This window comes from Chiloscyllium plagiosum, unplaced genomic scaffold (genome assembly GCF_037043375.1).
Source record: "Chiloscyllium plagiosum isolate Xiang-an unplaced genomic scaffold, Cpla_swu_hap1 HiC_scaffold_22, whole genome shotgun sequence".
Taxonomy (NCBI): domain Eukaryota; kingdom Metazoa; phylum Chordata; class Chondrichthyes; order Orectolobiformes; family Hemiscylliidae; genus Chiloscyllium; species Chiloscyllium plagiosum.
This window is the reverse complement of record NW_028270160.1, coordinates 53756348-53776171: the sequence shown is the minus strand read 5'-3', so window position 1 is coordinate 53776171 and position 19824 is coordinate 53756348. Positions and strand designations below refer to the sequence as shown.

The 19824-nt window shown below is 40.3% G+C and overlaps 1 protein-coding gene across 7 annotated transcripts in view; it reads left to right on the top strand.

Annotated features, from left to right (window-relative positions):
• Positions 1 to 19824, top strand: part of pcdh15b (protocadherin-related 15b) — a 1538224-nt gene that overhangs the window by 35808 nt on the left and 1482592 nt on the right. The gene's annotated exons all lie outside the window — the stretch shown is intronic.

Here is a 19824-nt window from a genome sequence, read left to right as displayed (position 1 = left end):
GTGTAACCCTTGACATCCTGATCATTCAAAGTTCTTATTTACATTATTGGCCTGGAATTCATACAGCATCCAAATTAGGGCAGCTACTAATGAGGTCAAAACAACCACCTATACAAGTCTGTCTGCCATTCCAATTCAGATAGTATCAGCACACTGCAGGCTCCAGTCACAGCCTTTAAAGTAGCTTTCTGATTTTAATGTGGGACTGAATCTGTCCTGCTTCCCCAAATGAGTCAACAATAGAGAAAGAGGCAATTTGGATGAAGGCAGTGAAAACTAGGGGTCTTTGGTGGCCCCTGTAGTTTTCATTTGGAAGAACAAAAATCCTCTTGTCAGCTGACCTCTTTCCTCTGGATTGGTACTAGAGAAATACCAACCTGCTACCTCAGTAAACATGTTCCAGCTGGACTTATCTTCTCCAGTCAGTCTGTCATTACACATACCTGGAGGAAGATGGGACTTGAACTCAGTTCTCCTGGCTCAAGGGTTATGAACATTACTACTGTGCCACAACAGCCTCAGAGAAACTTCACTGGTTGTCGCAGACTCATCTGATATGGATATTTTTAAATTGACCTGTTCAGAGATATTAGTACACACCTTGAAGTAGGTAGAACTTGACACAGAGTTTCTGGCCCAGAAGTGGGGAATTAATGCACTACAAGAGCCCACTATGTTCTCGGTGTAGATACTTCCCTAATTAACCTGTTCAGAGATTTTATACACAACACTGGAACAAGTGGGACTTGAACCATGTCCCCCTGACTCAGAGGTAAGACAGTACCACTGTGCAGTAAGGGTCCACTATGTTCTTGGTGTAGATACTTCCCTTATTAACCTGTTCAATGATGTTAATACAAACACTGGAGCGGTGGCACTTGAACCCAGGCCTCCTAACTCAGAAGTGTGAACTGCAACAGCCCACTATGTTCTAGGTGAAAAGGTCAATCTTTCCAACCTACCACCAATTAAGGCCTTTAATTAGTCAGTTGATGACCACTTAAGGGCCTCCGTCTGCCACTGACCCAATTACTTGTCTCTATCGCAGTGGAGAAAACTGTCCACTTTCCTGACAGGAAGACCAGGACTGCTAGTTTGCTGAGTTATGGGATGATTTGGCGCAGTGGCTCAGTGGCTAGCGCTGCTACTGCCCAGTGCCAAGGATCTGGGTATAATTTCAGCTTCAGATGGTTGTCTGTGTGGCGTTTGTACATTCTCCCCATGTCTGCGTGGGTTTCTACTGAGTGTCCTGGTTTCTTCCCACAGTTCAAAGATGTTCAAGTTAGGTGGGTTGGACATGCAAAATTGCCCACAGTGTTCAAGGATGTGTAGGCTAGGTGGATAAGCCATGGGAAATGCAATGTTACAAGGATAAAGTAGAGGGGTAGGTCTGGATGGGATGCTCTTTGGAGGGTTGGTGTGCATTTGATGGGCTGAATGGCCTGCTTCCACAATTAGGGATTCTGTGATGGGATTCTATAACTCTATTTGCACCAGACTTGGGGAGGGAAGGACAGGGGATTCACTATTTGAAGTCACTTTCTTAATCTTGCTTCTGATTCTGAAAACCCCCTCCTTGTGACTCCCAACCTGCGTCTTTTGCCCCCTCCCCAATAAAAGGCGCATCTTGTTCTGAAGAAGGTTCACTGGACTCCAAACAGTAACTCTGCTTCTCTCTCGGCAGATGCTGTCAGACCTCCTAAGTTTCTCCAGCAATTTCTATTTTCACCTGTTTTGAACTTTGCTGGTTCTAGTCTTCATGGTTACTGTCCAAGCAGCATCCTAATCCATGGATACGTTGTTGTTCCTCACAATGGCTAATAGCCTCCTATTGTCAGCATCTTCAGGCAGGATGGGTCTTCACGGCTGTTGAATCTGGGTGGTCCATTGATCAAGGCTTCTGTGCCCAATTAGCATTTCATTCCGCAGAGGTGGGGCTGGAGATGGTTTTCCCTTAAAGACACATTTTGATCAAAATGTTCCATTTTACAGACAGTGTGTCTTGTTGATGGCATATAGATGAAAGCTTATTTTTTGGTATTACAATTTTAGGACACAGCAAGCAATGTGCATTAGTGAGTTAGGAACTTATTTTACATCCATTCCAAAGATGTGCATGTTAGGAGAATTGGCCATTCTAAGTTGTCCATAGTGTTAAGTGCATTAGTCAGAGGTAAATGCAGGGTTGGGGAATGGGTCTGTGGGGGTTACTCTTCAGAGGGTTGGTGTGGACTTGTTGGGCTGAAGGGCCTGTTTCCGTACTGTACAGAATCTAATTTAATCTCAATTTCCTTCTCTTAAAATTGCTAAGTTTTTTTTCTATTTTTTTTTGTATTCCTGTTGAGAGTAATTTCTCCCCCTTTGCGAGCAGTGTCTGTTTTAGGTAGTGATTGATGAAGGGCTTATGTCCAAATCATCGATTCTTCTACTCCTGTGATGCTGCCTGACCTGCTGTGTTTTTCCAGCACTACACTCTCGACCCTGGTCTCCAGCATCTGCAGTCCTCACTTTCTCTAAGTTCACGCTTTGTGCCAAAGCTGAGATGTGCTCTTTCATAACTGGAACATTTCTCATCTCAACAAGCACAAAATTTACAAAGAAAGATAAGATCAAAGCCATTAAGCCAATCATTCCATTTCCTTTCATATACTAAACAGTGTTTGCTTTCATGAATTTAGGTCTAACTCTCAATATCTTGAGAAGGAATTAACTACCCAAAAAGTACCACACTCGTCTTAAGAAAGTAGAACTAAAATTTCTCAGGTTACGTGAAGGCAATTGAATAAATTTAGATTGTCAATTCAACAATGTAATACAGAGTATACACTTAGGAGTTGCAGCTGAAAGGCACAAGTGCAGTTGAGTAAATGTTATCATCTGTGTTTGTATTCATTTAAGCTTATAACAGAGGTCTTGCCCCTGAGTCAGAAGACTTGGTTAATGACCAACTCTAGAATTTGAAATACAAAGGGGGTTAAATTACGTGTCTGTGTAAATTGGTTATGGGATTACAATACACAATTATTCTGAAGCTGTTCAATGCAATGCAGTTCAACCTGCCCGTTGCTGTTTCAAGGTTTTGTGACAGTGTTTTGTCAATGCTCCATGCTGACTTACAATTATCTTTATCATTGAAACCTCAGAGTTTAGCTCTGGTTTCCTTCCTGTGATCTCCTCTTGTCAACCTCTTTCTTTATTATAAGGTTACTTGTATTCTAATAACTATGACATAACTGGGTCTGTTGGCAACTTGAATATTCTGATAGTCTATTTCCATGCATAATTTTAATGTCACTTTATAGATCCAAGCCTATCATTTCAATTTCCTTTTTTCTTGCTTCTAATTTTGTTAAATTTACTTTCTCTAGACACCCTAATCTTTCCTCCTTTAGCTTCCCCTGGTCAGGTACACTGCATTGTCAGTTTCATACCCAAGCTCTTCAGCACTCGTCAACCCCTTGCTCACTTGCCTCCTTAGAGAAAAGTTTACAACTTCCCTCTATGACTCACTTGACAGCCTCTGAAGAGGTAATCAAACACTCGATGCTAGTCCATAATGAATAGCAAATCCCAACTAATGCATTTGACTCTGTTGCCAAACTTCCTGTCCATTATGCTAATCTGCTTCCATTTAACTTCCCACTGACATCCCTCTAGAGTTTGCCAACAGTTCAGCTCTGACAACTACTCCTAGAATGTTCACAACTAAACAGACAATGTACATGAGCATACTGTACATTATTTCATCAACATTCTAGACTGAAGAAAACTTGGCTGAAGGGTGATGACCCTTCCCCTGAATAAAGTCACTCTGCCTGGCTATACCTTCTAATAGTTGCCATTGCCAAGAATCTTTGACTGATGCTGTGTATTTTATCAACAAAGGACACTTACTTTCTGGTACTTGACTGTTTAACCAATTTGTTTTGTTTCATCCTCATTCAGAATCTTTATTCCCTACTACCTACTCAATTATTGTTAAACGTTTTCTAACAAAGGTGTATTCCCTATTTTCCTCCCCCAGTCTCTGCAATGCATGTCTTTTCATCCTTCTTGTGCTCTCTCTTGCACCCTCTTTTGTACATTCTCTTGCTTGTTCTCTCTTGCTCTTGCATTCCCACTTGCTCTTTATCCATGCCTTCCTTTTATATCTCCTTCTTCTATATCTCGTCCTTCTACATCTGCCGCTTTTATATGTCTGCCCTCTATATCTCCTCTTTCTCTCTCGATTTCACCATTCTCTCTATATCTCCTCTTTCTCTCTCTATTTCACCATTCTCTCTATATCTTCTCTTTCTCTCTCGATTTCACCATCCTCTCGATATCTTCTCTTTCTCTCTCTATTTCACCATTCTCTCTATATCCTCTCTTTCTCTCTCTATTTCACCATTCTCTCTATATCTCCTCACTCTGTTCACTGGTCCTCTTTTATTTTCTTACCTAAAGCTTTCTCCTGTCCCCACTCCTCCCTCAATCCACTCTCATTGAGAGTTGCCCTCATCATCTCAGCCTCTCCTTAGAGCTCAAATCCTCCAAACCTAGCAACATTTTGTATATCTTTTCTGCGCTCTTTCAAGTTTCAGAGCATCTTTCCTACAACAGGGAGGCCAGAACTAAATGCAGTATTCTAAACGTGGCCTCACCAGTGTCCTGTACAGCTGCACTATAATGTCCCAACTCGTATGCTCAGTGCACTAAACAATGAGGGGAAGTGTGCCAAACGCTGCCTTCACCATCATGTCTACCTGCGACTCCACCTTCAAGGAACTATGCAGCTGCACGCCTACACCTCTGTTTGGCGACAGTCCTCAGGGCCCTACCATTAACTGTAAAAGTCCGACCCAGGTTTGTTTAATCGAAATACAGCACCTCATGTTTATCTGAATTAAGCTCCATCTGCCACTGCTCGGCTCATTTGATCATCTGATCAAGATCCTGTTATACTCTGAGATAACCTTCTTCACTGTCCAGTCCAACAGCAATTTTGGTGTCATCTACAAACTTACTAACCATACATCCAAAATCGCATTCAAATCATTTACATAAATGATGAACAACAGTGGACCCAGCACTGATAATATTGACTATCTGTAATCAGTCCTTGCCTTTCCAAATGAATGTAAACCCTGTCCCTCAGAAATCCCTCCCACAACTTACCCCCATTGATGTTAGACTCACCAGTCCATAGTTCATTGGCTTTTCATCATCACCTTTCTTAAATAATGACCCCACATTGGAACTAGAATTAGAATCCCTACATTGTGGGAACAGGTCCTTCGGCTCAACAAATCCATACTGACCGTCCAAAGAGTATCCCACCAAACCCATTACTCTGCATTTACCCCTGACCACATCCTGGAACATTATGGGCAACTTAACATGGCCAATTCACCTAATCTGCACATCTTTGGATTGTGGGAGGAAACTCGCACGGACCTGGGGAGAATGTGCAAGCTCCACACAGAGAGTGGCCTGAGGCTGGAATTGAACGTGGGTCCCTAGCACTGTGAGGCAGTAGTCCTAACCACTGAGCCACCATGCCATCCTATTAAGTATCCTTCAGTCTTCTGGTGCCTCATCTGTAATTGGCAATGAAACAAATATCACAGCAAGGGGCTCAGAAATCTCCTTCCTAGCTTTCCACAAAGTTCTGGGATACACCTGATCAGGTCCTGGAGATTTATCTACCTTTATGCATCTTAAGACCTCTAGCACATCCTCTTTTGTAATATGGACACTTTTCAAGACATCACATGTATTTCACCAAGTTCCCTGGCTTCAATGTCCTATTCTACAGTAAATACTGACAATAAATATTTGTTTAATTTCTTCCCCATTTCCTGTGGTTCCACACATCGAAAGCCTCGTTGATCTTTCAGGGGATGTATTCTATCCCTATTTATTCTTTTACCCTTAATGTATTTGTAGAATCTCTTTGGATTCTCCTTAATCCATCTGCTAAAACTGCTCACAATTCCAGGATTACCCTGGAATGCAAAGACTGGTTGCTGGTGTTCACTACGAACTGTTGTCTTAAACCTGTTTCTGTCATTTCTTACAGTCTGACCTCCAACAATAAGTTTAGGAGTTATTTGGATTTCTTTGTTACAAAGACAGGCCCTTCAGCCCAACAAGACCACACCAACCCTTCTGAAGAGTAATCCTATTCCCCTCCCCTATTATTCTACTTTTACCCCGATTAATGGACCTAACCTACACATCCCTGAGCACTATGGGCAATTTAGCATGGTCAATTCACCTAACCTGCACATCTTTGGACTGTGGGATGAAACCAGAGTACCTGAAAGAAACCCTCGCAGACACTGGGAGAATGTGCAAACAATGTGATCAACTTCCTTTCCTAATTTCCATGTTAATTGATAATGTTAATTATTTTTTCTCTAACTTTGGCCCCAGATTCTTTTAAATACGTCAACATCACCCCTCTTCCAAAAAAGACTTGTTGCCAATACCATTCCATCTTTGAACATCTTGGAAAACACTGCAGCTACTCAGCAGATCTGGAAGCACTTGTAAAAAGAATAAGTTTTTTTCATGTTGCTAACATTTCATTAGGTATTATTTCAGGTGGCATTGTGGTACAGCAAGGATTGTCAGTGCTTGAGGCAAATGTTTCTCCTCTAGCCCAGCCAGTTATTGTACAATAGACGTTGTGTAAAGTCACATGTTACTATAAACTGAAGTGGCATTCACCTACTTATGTATGATGCAAAAAAAAATCCATTCTTTGAAGAAGAGCAGAGTACTTTTCTTCTGTCTTGGGAAAACAATACTGTTAATATAGTGTAATTTTAGGTTCTTTTAGGGCCACTTTGCTCCACAGTTTGGTCCAAACATGATCAAGGAAACCAAACTTCAGAGGTGAGGTGAGATTAGCTGCCCTTGGCATAAATTTTTTTTTTAAAATTTGGCTGAAAGTGGCATCAAGAAACTCCCTAGTAAATTTGAAGATAATGGACATTGAAGATCAAACTCTCCACTTGGAGTCAAGTAAAGATTATTTGAGCTTGATTGTTTGAGCTTGGTATGGTGGCTGAGTGGTTAGCACTGCTGCCTCACAGCACTAGTGACCTGGGTTCAATTCCAAATTCGGGCGACTATTTGCACATTCTCCTTGTGTCTGTGTGGGTTTCCTCCGGGTGCTCTGGTTTCTTTCCACAGTCCAAAGATGTGCAGGTTGGGTGAATTGCCCATGTGTAGGCTAGGTGCATTAGTCAAAGGGGAATGGGTGTGGACGGGTTACCTTTGGAGGGTTGGTGTAGACTTGTTGGGCCAAATGGCCTATTTCTACACTGTAAGATTTCTATGATGATAATTTCTGCCACTAGACATCATTGCAGGAGTTCTTCAGTGCAGATGTTTTAATCAACCTGTTCAGACACGTTATTACACACCCATGACGAACGTGAAACGTAAACCCAGGCATCCTCACTCGGAGGTAGGGAAGTACCTCTGTCAGTTCTTCAATGCAGTACCCTATGCCCAACAAGCTTCAGCTGCTTCAACATAAGATCTGAAGTGGGGTATGCTTACTGATTATTACATTTGTTCAGTTTCATTTGTAATGAAGCAGTCTGTATTTCATGTAGCAAGAACTGGATGGCTCTCTGGGCTGATTAATGGTAAGAAACATTTGCACATGTTGTAGGCAATAGTTATTTTCAACAAGAGAAAATCTAACCACTTCATGAGTAATCAACAGCACTGAATCTGTCACCATCAATACCTTTGGGGACACCATTAAACAGAAACCATAACTGACCCCATAGCTACAATAGTTATTGAGGCTGGGAATTCTGTGATGAGTGATTTCCCTTCTGAGTCCCCATAATTGTTTAGCCATCAAAAAGGCACAATTCCAAAGTGTGATGGAGTAAAGCTCCAATAACACTCAAGAATGTCAAAAGTGTTTTGGAGATAGCAGTCCACTTAATCAGCTCCCCCAAAGGTTGCTTTAAACATTTACCACTGGTGCCCGGCAGCTGCAGTGTATACCATCTACAAGCTGCTTTGTGGAAATTTGCCAAGGTTTATTTGATGACACTCCCAAACTTGTGACCTCCATTATCTAAGTCAAGAAGGTCAAAATCAGCAAGGTTATAGGGATTCCAACGCCACCAGTTCCTCTGCAAATGACACACCATTCTGATAAATTGCCATTCAAAAAACTGTGGAGCAGCTGCAATATGAACTGGGGTGGTTCAAGAAAGCTCACCATTGCTTTCTCAGAGGCAGATGTGGGGGATAGCATTGAATGCTTTGTCACCTCCTGAAGAGGTAATAAACTCTTATTCTTTTGTTGATCTTTTATCTTTATTCTCATGAGCACTTTGAATTGATAAAAGGTTTACAATACAAGCGGGACAAAATGGCCAATCGAATTAATGCCAGACAAGTACAAGCTTTTTAAACTGTTAAAACTGATAAACTCATGCAATCCCATTTTCCAAGTATCGTACTCATAGTTGTATGTGACTTAGCTCCACAAGTGCGTATCTAAATACCAAGTAAACATTATGAGAATTTTTGCCTCTATCATCCTTACAGGCAGTGAGTTCCAGATTCCCACTATCCTTGAGGATGAAAAGAAAATTTCCTCAGAGCCCTTCTAATCCTCCTGCCCCTTCTAAATATATGCCCTCAGTCACTGATCCCACCAGCAAGGGAACAAGTTCCTTCCTGTCTACTCTGTGCAAGCCCAGCATAATTTTAGACATTTCGTTTGTATCCCCCTTCAGTCTCCTCTGTTGCAAGAAAAAAAAATCCCAATCTGTCCAATCTCTTTTAAAATGACTTTTCTTCAGAATATTTACACATTGGGTGAGATTTTCCAAGGAGTAGCAGTCATAGACTGCCAGCTTGGTTGTACATTGAGAAAGAGCTCTGCATTTCTGGCGGGACATTCTGATCACAGTTTTGCTGAAACAGAGGTGCTTACCTGCAATTGCCTGTGCCTTCATAATACTGAGTAATAAGGGGGAACTATGCCTGTCTATCAAAGCAGCTGTGTCACATTTCGTGATTAACATGACCAGCTTTTTGACAGCTCTTGTGAAACGCTGCATATGTAAAGTAAGCATGAGGGTAGAATGTCAGTTGGATAGGGTGCCAGTTAAATAATTACATGTTTACAAAAGGTTGGGATGGTCCCAATGGAGAAAAAGGGGTATTGAGCTTTGGGCAAAAGGTAGAGTCTGGTTTTGGGGTGATAGGTCAGAGAATGATGGATGAAAGTGTGCTAAGTGTTTGGTCGACGTACAGTTAGTGTGTGTGTGTGTGTGATAAATTGAGGGGTCAGTTTTTCACTTACCCACAAGTGAGACAAGGTTTTTAATTGTCAAACTTTTTCTGGGTGACTATTACCTGCAGCAGAACCATCTGGATTGTCTGGTTTAAATGTATATTTTCAGGTGGTTCCAAGTGGAGGGGAATTGCCCATCAACATCTTCAATTTCTTGTTTGGTCCCCTTTTCAATATACTATGTTGGTGATTTATCAGAGTCCTGAGGGTGCATCTCCTGGCTTTCTATGTAGCAGCTATCAGGGAGGTGATCGCCTAGAGGTATAATCACTAGATTATTAATCTAGAGACCCTGGTAATCTCCTGAGGGCCCAGATTTGAGTCCCACTATCGCAGATTGTGGAATTTGAGTTCAATGAAAACCTGGAATTAAGCATTTCATTATGACCATGAAACCATTCTCAATTTTTGGAGAAAAACCCATCTGGCTCACAGATGTCCTGCAGGAAAAGAAAGCTGCTATCCTTACCTGGTCTGGCCTACGTGTGACTCCAGATCCACAGTAACGTGGTTGACTCTTAATTGCTTTGGACAATTAGGGATGGGTAATAAAAGGGTATTGATCCATCAATTGATGGATGAATAAAAAGAATAGTAGCTGGCAGTGAAAAGTACAGGCCATAGTCTTGCAGTAACCATCATTAATGTTTTTGTGTTTTTGCCATTCTGATTTAATTCTTTAATGCTTTGATCCTATCATTGTCATTGAGACTTGTTAATTATGAAATTATTTCCTTCAGTTTTGTTTCATATGGTGTTGCATCAAAGATCTGGCTGGATCGATATGTGCTTGGTCTTTTCCTTGATGTAGTTTAGTGCTAACGTTCTATGAGTCTTACTTTATATGGTAGAGCTCCTGGCATCTGTTGTCAACTTGATCACTCCTTGATTTTTCTTTCTCTGCCTTCATGTCCCTTTGAAGTTTGAGCATCTAAAATGCTAGACCACATTTGAAAAGTAGCTATACTCAATGACTTGCAAAGTTTTCTGAAAAATATGTCTATAGTTATTTAACTGCCTTTGGAGGTAAATCTCAGTTCACATCTTGATTTGCAGTGACGTGACATTTTTTTAGTAAATGGTTAATAAATGTTATGCAGGATATTTTCCTTGTTGCATTTCTGTCTTTACTAATAAATATTTTTGCGTCTTCTTTAGATATTAATTTGGTTTCAGTCCTGTAAATGTACAATTGCCATTTTCCCACAGGACCATATGCTGCTCTCTCATTAAAGAGAGGTGACTTGTGGTGAGTTTAACTTGAAGGGTGAATTAGAGAAGAACAGACATTCCTGGTGACCTCAACCAGTATGGGAATTGAAACCATGCTGTTGGCATCACTCTGCATCGCATACCAGATGCTCAACTGAGCGCCTCAAAAAAATAAGTGTACAGATTAGAGTGTAATGTTTATCACCTCGCATCAAGTGAAGTAGGAAATGGAAAATCAAGATAACCATTTAGCCCCTTGAACATATGCACCAGTCTGAGAAATAATTATTGATCCATATTCCAATTCTGTACACCTGTCCTGACTCCATATCCCTTGCCGACCAAACAATTGTTAATCCCAAATTTATATTTTAACTGCTTTTTGTGGACTTGTGTCCTAAACAACATTTGGGTAAGTGTTTCCAAAATTGAATTAAAAGCTTTTTCAAATTTAGATTATAGTTTGGGATTTAAATTTCAAAATAGAGATAGCTGGATTTTGGTCAGTTCTGCAAAGGTTTTTTTTCCAAAAAATTGCAGTCATTTAGAATAATGGTGGAAATATATCACTTCCAAGAAGGCATGTGACTTCAGTCAAGTCCCTGACAAGTCTGGCGATAATGAATGGGATGTTTTCATTCATTAGTTTATAATAGACCAGAGGTCATTAGTTTAGCTTTTGACATCAGTTCAGAAAAATCAGGGGTTCAATTGAGAAGGGAGAACAGTTTCCGACTACCATGACAATCAAGTTGTCAGATTGGGTGAACCAGTCACCCTATCTGTGATTTTAGTTTGTGAAGCTTCCAATTTGGGGAAGTTTGTTTTGAAGTCTTCTTGTTAGAATTGAAAATAGAGTGAGATCATAAGAACCGAAATAGGGTCATGCCAGCAGATTCAGAAATAGCCATAAGACTTTTCTCCAAAATCTTAACAGGAAAATTATGAATCCACTAAATAAAGGAAAAGATTTGAGATAGGAGTGATCTTTCTCTTTGATTATCTGTGAAAGTATTGTGCTCAGAAACAGGTTGAAATTTTATTTTGCTATTTATTAATATCTTTCATACAGTTTTATTTATATAGCTTTAGTTTAATTGCAAAGAAGAGAAAATAAACAATGTTCAAGAACATTTGCAGCCTTCTGTCATGTCAGTGACTAATTAACATAGTGATCAACTGTAAAATCTAAATCAATGATCTATCAAAGCAAGTTTCATTCTAAGATGTGACTGGTCCAGTCTAACCACCAGCTGGGATTATAACAAGATTCTCTCTTGAAGGGCATGAGTCTGAATTTTAAGATGATGTTCCCTTGTCCTAGATTCTCCTACCTGTGGAAAAGGTTTCTCTGTGTTGACTGTCAATTCTTTTCACAATGTTTAAATTATCAATTAAATTGCTCCATCACCTTCAGTATTCAGGGATTGCACACAAGGCTGAAGATGTTGACTAACCAAGGATTAATGTAGTTGTGGCAAATGTTCCCTTTTGTAGTTATATTCCAACCCTTGATTATAAAGACTAATATTCCATTGGCAGACTGATTATCTTTTGTGGCTGACTACTACATTTCAGAGATCTGTGATGATGATCCATCCTTGGACCTTCACTGTTTTCAACTTATCAATATTTTAATAGTACTCTTGTTGCTTTTTTTATCCAACTGGATGTTCATGCACTTGACTATGCTGAAACCCATCAGTTACAGTTTTCAGCTTTGCTCAAAGATTTAATCCATCATTATCTCTGTAATTTTCTGCAGGAAATTTAAGAAAATGTCTTCTTTTCATACCAGCTTCAAAAATGTCTTGTCCCACCACATGATTTCTCTTCTCTTATGGGTAGTTTGGTACAATGTCAAACCAATAACTAGTTTATTTTACAAAAAAATATGTAAATAAGCAATGTTACTGTGTCAGTTATATTTTAGAAATATGTTTGCAACTAAATACCATTTTTAATGTAAGCTCAATTCAGAAGTTCAGCTATTTAAAACAAAGCTGGTTCAAAATTATATTTTCTGTTGGTGCCTGCTAACTTGACCATCCCCAATGTCTGGGAGTGAGGGACCACTGTCACCTATCTCACGTCTGAAGCTTTTCATGATTTAGTTAACCGACAATAGGTATTTTGCCGACATGGAACAAAGGCAAGGATATTATCTCTTCTGATGGAGATTTATCCTTCTTAGTAATGTAGTAATTTGGGCTAATTGACATTTTTGAGTCTTCTCATTTCTTCACAACTAAAGACTTTGGCAACTGAGTTGTGGGTAACTCTCTGCTCTAACAAGGATTTCACTTGTAGGTGCATAGACCATTTGCATCAATGGATAATTTGATATTTATTTTACATAGAAATTGGCTGATCTTGCATCTGTTTATATCGTAATTTATTAATCTGAGAGCTTTCTGGTTAGGTGGTTGTTGGTCGATGAAATATACATGTCTGCAAGTCCTGGTTCAACTTTTAATTGGGAGGCTTCCACGTTTAAAATAAGAATCCAAGACTTCTTTTTTTTTCCTGCTGACAGCTGGCTTTGATGAGTCTTAGCAACTCACTGAAATTGAATAAAGTCTGTTCAACTCATCCTGAGTCTCCTTGTATTTTAATTGGATCTTGAGAATTCATCGACTTTGAAATTATGTTGTAAAAATTAATGGGTTATTATCTCCACTGAATTACACAGCAAGAAATTTTAAAAGTCTTGCCTGTCTGCACCAACTCATGCTCATCTGTTGCCCTTTTCCCATTGAACTACATTGGTTTCCAGTCACCCAATGCTTCAAGTATAAACCTGTCATCCTCATGATTAATTCCCTCCTTGACATCAACATTCCATACTTTTGCAATCTCATTCAATTTACAAATTGGCTTACCCTAAAATCCCTCCATTGGTTCACTTGGTCTTTTACATGTAACCATTCCCTTTAGGCCAATGTTGATGGATGTGCCTTTAACAATACTGTGTCATTATTTTTTATGTCATCAAAACTTCTGAAGTCCACACTTCACAAAGAAGGTGATGCATGTATGTAATGAGCTGCCAAAGGTTGCAATGGAGATTGGTACAATAACAACATTTAAAAGGCATCTGGATGGGTCTATGAATAGGGAGGATTTAGAAGGATATGGGCCAAATGTTGGCAAATGAGACGACATTTATTTACGATATCTGGTTGGAATGGATGAGTTGGACTGAAGGGTCTGTTTCTGTTCTTTATCTCTCCACAACTCTATGACTCAACGACTGATAAAACTATTTATGTTTACTTGTCATGTTATAATTGCAACCTTCAATAATACTGGCACAACTATAACCCCACAAGTGGGAGAATGTAATTACAATACAATAAGTTTATTTGGGTGCTTGCATTATGAACATAAACATAGAAATTTGAAATGGGAGATTGGATAGATAATGCAGGTTGAGACATGACTTTTTAATCTGTTGTGGAATTATCTTCTCTGCAAATTGAAAAACATTTTATATTGCTTTATTTTGAAGGCCTAAAATTGCGCACTCAGTATATGTCATTTTGCAAGCTACAGAAGGAAGACAATGGCTGAGATTTTCCCTTTTTTCTTCCTGAGCATTCGGTGGTGACTTATCTGCTGCCCCCAGCTGCTGAGAAAACATGCATGACTATTTGTCAATCAGATCATCAAGAACTAATGGGCAGTGCGCAAGTGGGCAGCTCTCCCTGTTGGGCATCTTGACACTGATGTGTCAGGTCACCAGAAGCTGTTTGCCAATTAGATTCTGAAATGTCATCTGTTGAGGCCAACTCCAAAGTGGATCCACTGGAAAAATGTTAGGGTTGTGAGGGTGGGCTTGTAGGAAGTGAGGAGTCATAGGCAAGGGAAAGGACAGTTGCTTTCAGAGGCCAGAACCTTGACTACTGTCCATGCCTCTGATTTGCCCCAGATTGGGGCAACTCAGCAGGCAGGTAATCCTGGATTCCTATTTCTTGCTTAATGGAGATATTGGGTTCAGGCCATGAAGTGGTCATTAATTGGCTACTTAAGACCATAAGACCTAGGAAAGAAATTAGGTCATTCAGCCCATCCAGTCTGCTCTGCCATTCAATCATAGCTGATAAGTTTCTCAACTCCATTCTCTTGCTTTCTCTCCATAACCTTTGAACCCCTTGATACTCTAGAACCTATCTATCTCTGTCTTAAATATACTCAACGACCTGGCCTCCACAGTCTTCTGTGGCAATGAATTTAATAGATTCACCACTCTCTGGCTGAGGAAGTTTCTCCTTATCTCCATTCTAAAAGGTCTTTCCTTTACTCTAAGGCTGTGCCCTCAGTTCCTTGTCTCTCTTACCAATGGAAACATCTTCCCAACATCCACGCTGTCCAGGCCATTCAGTATTCTGTAAGTTTCAATTAGATCCCCCCTCATCCTTCTAAACTCCATCGAGTATCGATCTAGAGTCCTCAAACGTTCCTCATACATTAAGTTTTTCGTTCCTGGGACAGTTCTCGTGCACCTTTTTTTTAGATTAGATTAGATTCCCTTCAGTGTGAAAACAGGCCCTTTGGCCCAAATAGTCCACACCGACCCTCCGAAGGGTAACCCACCCAGACCCATTCCCCATATTTACCCCTGACTAATGCACCTAACTCTACGGGCAATTTAGCATGACCAATTCACCTGGCCTGCACATCTTTGGACTGTGGGAGGAAACCAGAGCACCTGGAGGAAACCCACACAGACAAGGGGAGAATGTGCAAACTCCACACAGACAGTCGCCCGAGGCTGGAATTGAACCTGGGTCCCTGGTGCTGTGAGGCAGCAGTGCTAACCACTGAGCCACCGTGCTGCCCCCTTCTGGGAACGTTCCAAGCCAGTGCATCCTTCCTGAGATATGGGGCCCAAATTTGTGCACAATAATCCAAATGTGGTCTGACTAAAGCCTTATAGAGCCTCAGAAGTAAATCCTTGCTTTTATATTCAAGTCCTTTCAAAATAAATGCCATCATTGAATTTGCTTTCATAACTACTGACTCAACCTGCAAGTTAACCTAAAGAGAATCCTTGACTAGAACTCACAAGTCTCTTTGCACTTCAGACTTCTGAATTTTCTCCACATTTAGAAAGTAATCCATGCTTCTATTCTTTCTACCAAAGTGCATGACCACACACTTTCTCATATTGTACTCCATCTGCCACTGCTTTGCCCAATCTCTTAACCTGTCCAAATTCTTCTGCAGCCTCCCCGCCTCCTCATTGCTACCTATCCCTCTACCTGTCTTTGTATCATCTGCAAACTTAACCAGATTGCCCCAGTTCTTTCATCTAGATTGTTAATGTACAAAGTGAAAAGTTGTGGTCCCTACACTGAGCCTTACGGAACACCACTCATCACAGGCTGCCATCCTGAGAAGGATCCTTATATCCCCACTCTCTGCTTTCTGCCTGACAGCCAAGCTTCTATCCATGATAGCACCTTGTCTGTGACACCATGGGTCCTTAGCTTACTCAATAGCCTCCTGAGCGGCACCTTGTCAAAGGCCTTCTTGATGTCCAGGTCGATAACATCCATTGGCTATCCTTGATCTAACCTGCACGTTAATTCCTCAAAGAATTCTAGCAGATTTGTCAGGTATGACCTCCCCTTGATGAAACCAAACTGACTTTGCCCTATTCTACCATACACTTTCAAGTATTCTGAAATCTCATCCTTCACGTGGATGTTACACAAGACCAAGGTTAGGCCAATCGGTCTGTAATTTTCCATCATTTGCCTTAATCCCTTTTGAAACAGAGATGTCAAGTTAGTGATTTTCCAGTCCTCTGGAACCCTCCCTGATTCTAGTGATTACTGAAATATCACCACTAACACCTCCACTATTTCTTCAGCTATCTCCCTTAGAACCATGGGGTGTTGTCCATCTGGTCCAGGTGATTTATCCACCTTCAGGCCATTCAACTTTTCTCGCTCCTTCTCCTTGATAATGGCCACTATACACAGCCCAGACCCCTGACCCTCTTGAATCTTTGGGATATTACTCGTGTCTTCCAGTGTGAAGACTGACACGAAGTAATTATTCTGTTCCTCAGCCATTTCCTTGTTTCCCACTACTATCTCTCCAGCATCATTTTCCAGCAGCTCAATTTCCAATTTTGCCTCTCTTTTGCCCTTTACATATCTAAAGAAGCTCTTACAGTCTTCCTTTATATTACTGGCTGCTTACCCGCATATTTAATCTTATCCCTCTTTATTTCATTTTTTGTTGCCCTCAGTTGGGCTTTGTAAGCTTCCCAATTCACTGGTTTCCCACTGGCCTTCACCACATTATATGTTTTCTCTTTTGTTTTTATGCTATCCCTGTCTTCCCTAGTCAGCCATGTATCCTCCCTTACCATGCTTCCTTTTCCTCAGGATGAATCCCTGCTGTGTCTCCTGAATTATTCCCAGAAACTCCTGCCATTACTGTTCCACTGTCTTTCCTGCTAGGCTCCTCCCCCAGTCAATTCTACCCAGCTCCTCTCTCATGCTTTGTTCAGCTAAAATACCATTACCTCTGATTCTATCTTCTCCCTCTCAAATTGCAGAGTAAATTGAATCATATAATGATCACTGCCTTCTAATGGTTCCTTCACCTTCAGCTCCCTTATCAAATCTGTCTCATTGCACGACACTAAATCCAGTATTGCCTGTTCCCTCGCAGCTCCACTACAAGCTGCTCCAAAAGGCCATCTCATAGACATTCCACAAATTCCTTTTCTTGCAATTCACTACCACCTCGATTTTTCCTAGTCCACACCTGCATATTGAAATCCCCCATGACCACTGTGACTATGCCTTTCCTGCACATCTTTCCTATCTCTTAGTGTATCTTGCACCTGCTGCTCCTGACTGTTGTTGGAGTACATAACTCCAACTATGGTTTTTTAAACTTTGCCATTTCTCTATCTTACCCACAAAGGCCTTACGTTCTGCTGGGTCAAGAAAGTCACTATAGATCTTCCTGTCCAGCATTTAGTTGTAAAGGTGGTGAGAAGGGAAGGAGTTTCTCTCTCGGGCTATCTTGGGCCCTTTGACTAATTACTTCCCACTTCTCACTACCTTTCCAACCACCTTCAGGGATGGTAAAATACAATGCAAAATTTCTAGCAAACATTGATACATTCTTATTCCTGGCATGTTTCCAGAGAAGGTTTACTTGAGTGCTTTTTATTGAGGAAAATATCATCCAGTCACATTCTACTCTCTAGCTAATTCAATTGGTTTGACATAAGACTGCTGTCATGCTTTGGATTTAAGTTTTGGAAAAAAGATCCTGGTAGTTTAACTTCTGATCAGAGAGTGTCTGTGGGTCAGGAAGGGAATTATACAATAAGTATACCAGACAATGCAATGGTCATCTAGATTACATCTATCCATCCATCACTGTCACTCAAATATATTTTAATGCAATGCCAGCTCTCTGTCCCTCTTCCATAAAGGTTTGAAATACATTTGTACCATTTGATTTGATTTATTATTGTCACATGTATCGATATATAGTGAAATGTATTGATGCTGAGTGCAAGAACTGCTGGGCTGTGACAGATGGGACTTCCACCACCACCGCCCTCCCCACTCCCCCACCACCAGTGACCTAAAATACACTTGTGAACTCATAACAGAAGGTCCGGCCAGCCTTTATGAAAAGATGTTCTCTCACTGGTTCCCCAGCAACCTTTCACTGAGAGGTTCCTTTGTTACATCATTGTGGAACACTAACTCCTTGTGGGCTTACATCAAGGAAGATATCCGACGTGCGGTACAGATGTCATTACTGCTCTGTTTTTGCTTTACCACCTCAAAAGCCATCAGGAGGTTGTGTGTTGATTAATGCAGACATGATGGGCTGAAAAGCTACCTGCTACACCAAAACAGATCTACAATTCTGTAAACTGTTATATTTGCAGTATCTTTTCTAAGTTCTGGATTATATTTCAACTCATGGGTTCAGTAGGCTTGATGTTGACTACTAATAGTTGAGAAACCCAGAGTCAGATGCCAATTCAGTGACTGGTTTCAAATGTCGTCACAGATTGAAGTTCTGCCCTTGCTTCTGAATTTTGTGCAGCCCACACTTCGAGCATTTAACAAACCGTGGAGTTGGTAACATTTTTCTTATTCTAGCCATCCTGAAAAATATAAGTCTTGAAGCAGTTTATTTAGCTTTTTTTTAAGCCTGATTTTAATTCCCTGAAGTTTCATTGAAGTTGTCATTAGTCTGCATTTTGCACTTTGAGTGTGCTTTTTACTTGTAGATTTCTTGAATTTGATAAACACAATTGGTTAGCTGTCCACATTCAGACAGTTTAAGCTGTTTTGCAGAATATCAGAACAAAATTCGATATTTTGCTGGTATGTGTAGTTTTCTCAAACTTCAAATTATAGCTTGAATCAACCAACAATGCTTTTTGCTCCTTGACTTAGAAATCTGATGAACAATGTTGCCTATTCTGCCTTGTGTTCATCTTGAGATCAAGTTTACCTCTGTTCACTTTTATTACAATCAAGAAAAAACTAAACCAAAACTTTCTTTGATTCAATTTGTCTGACTCAACATTTTTAGTTCACATTCAAAATAGCTTATTTTGACTCTCTTGCCAAAAGTAGAGATTAAAGCCTTTGACATCAATATCACATAAGGTCCAATGTTTAGCACCAGTTTTATAGGCAATCATTCTTTGGATCCATTTTTTTGATGCAGACATCTTTTTTTTTGAGTGCATCAGCTTTTAAGTAATCAGTTCTCCATATAGCATTAGCAGGTGCTAACTCCCAAATATTACTGAGATCAGCACCATTTCTCAGCCCTTCCACTGCACAACTGCTTTAAGAATGCTTCTTGTTTGGATAAATAAACTCCTTTAATTTTGTGTCAATAATGTCAGGTTGTTTCTTTTTGCCATTCATTATTCTGCTGAAGCCAAAATGCAGTCAGTGATTGGAAACAAGAATCTGGGTTGAAAATCAAAATTAAAATCTGAAGCACGCTTGCAACCACAATACCTGGAGCCCTTTTTAATTAAAAAAGGAGCTTCAGAAGCAAAAATATGATGATGTCTTTGAACGATGTAACTTTGGTGTCAATAGAAAACCAAATTCTGAAAGAAAACTGATTTACAGGGTCTTTGTTTATTGTGTTCTATGTTTGATCACCTGGGCAAGTCTGAAATACCATCATACAACCTTGTAAAAGCTTCATTTCAATATGCAAATCCTGCTAGTTGAAATGGAACTCACTGCTGGTGCTGGTACCGACTGGAT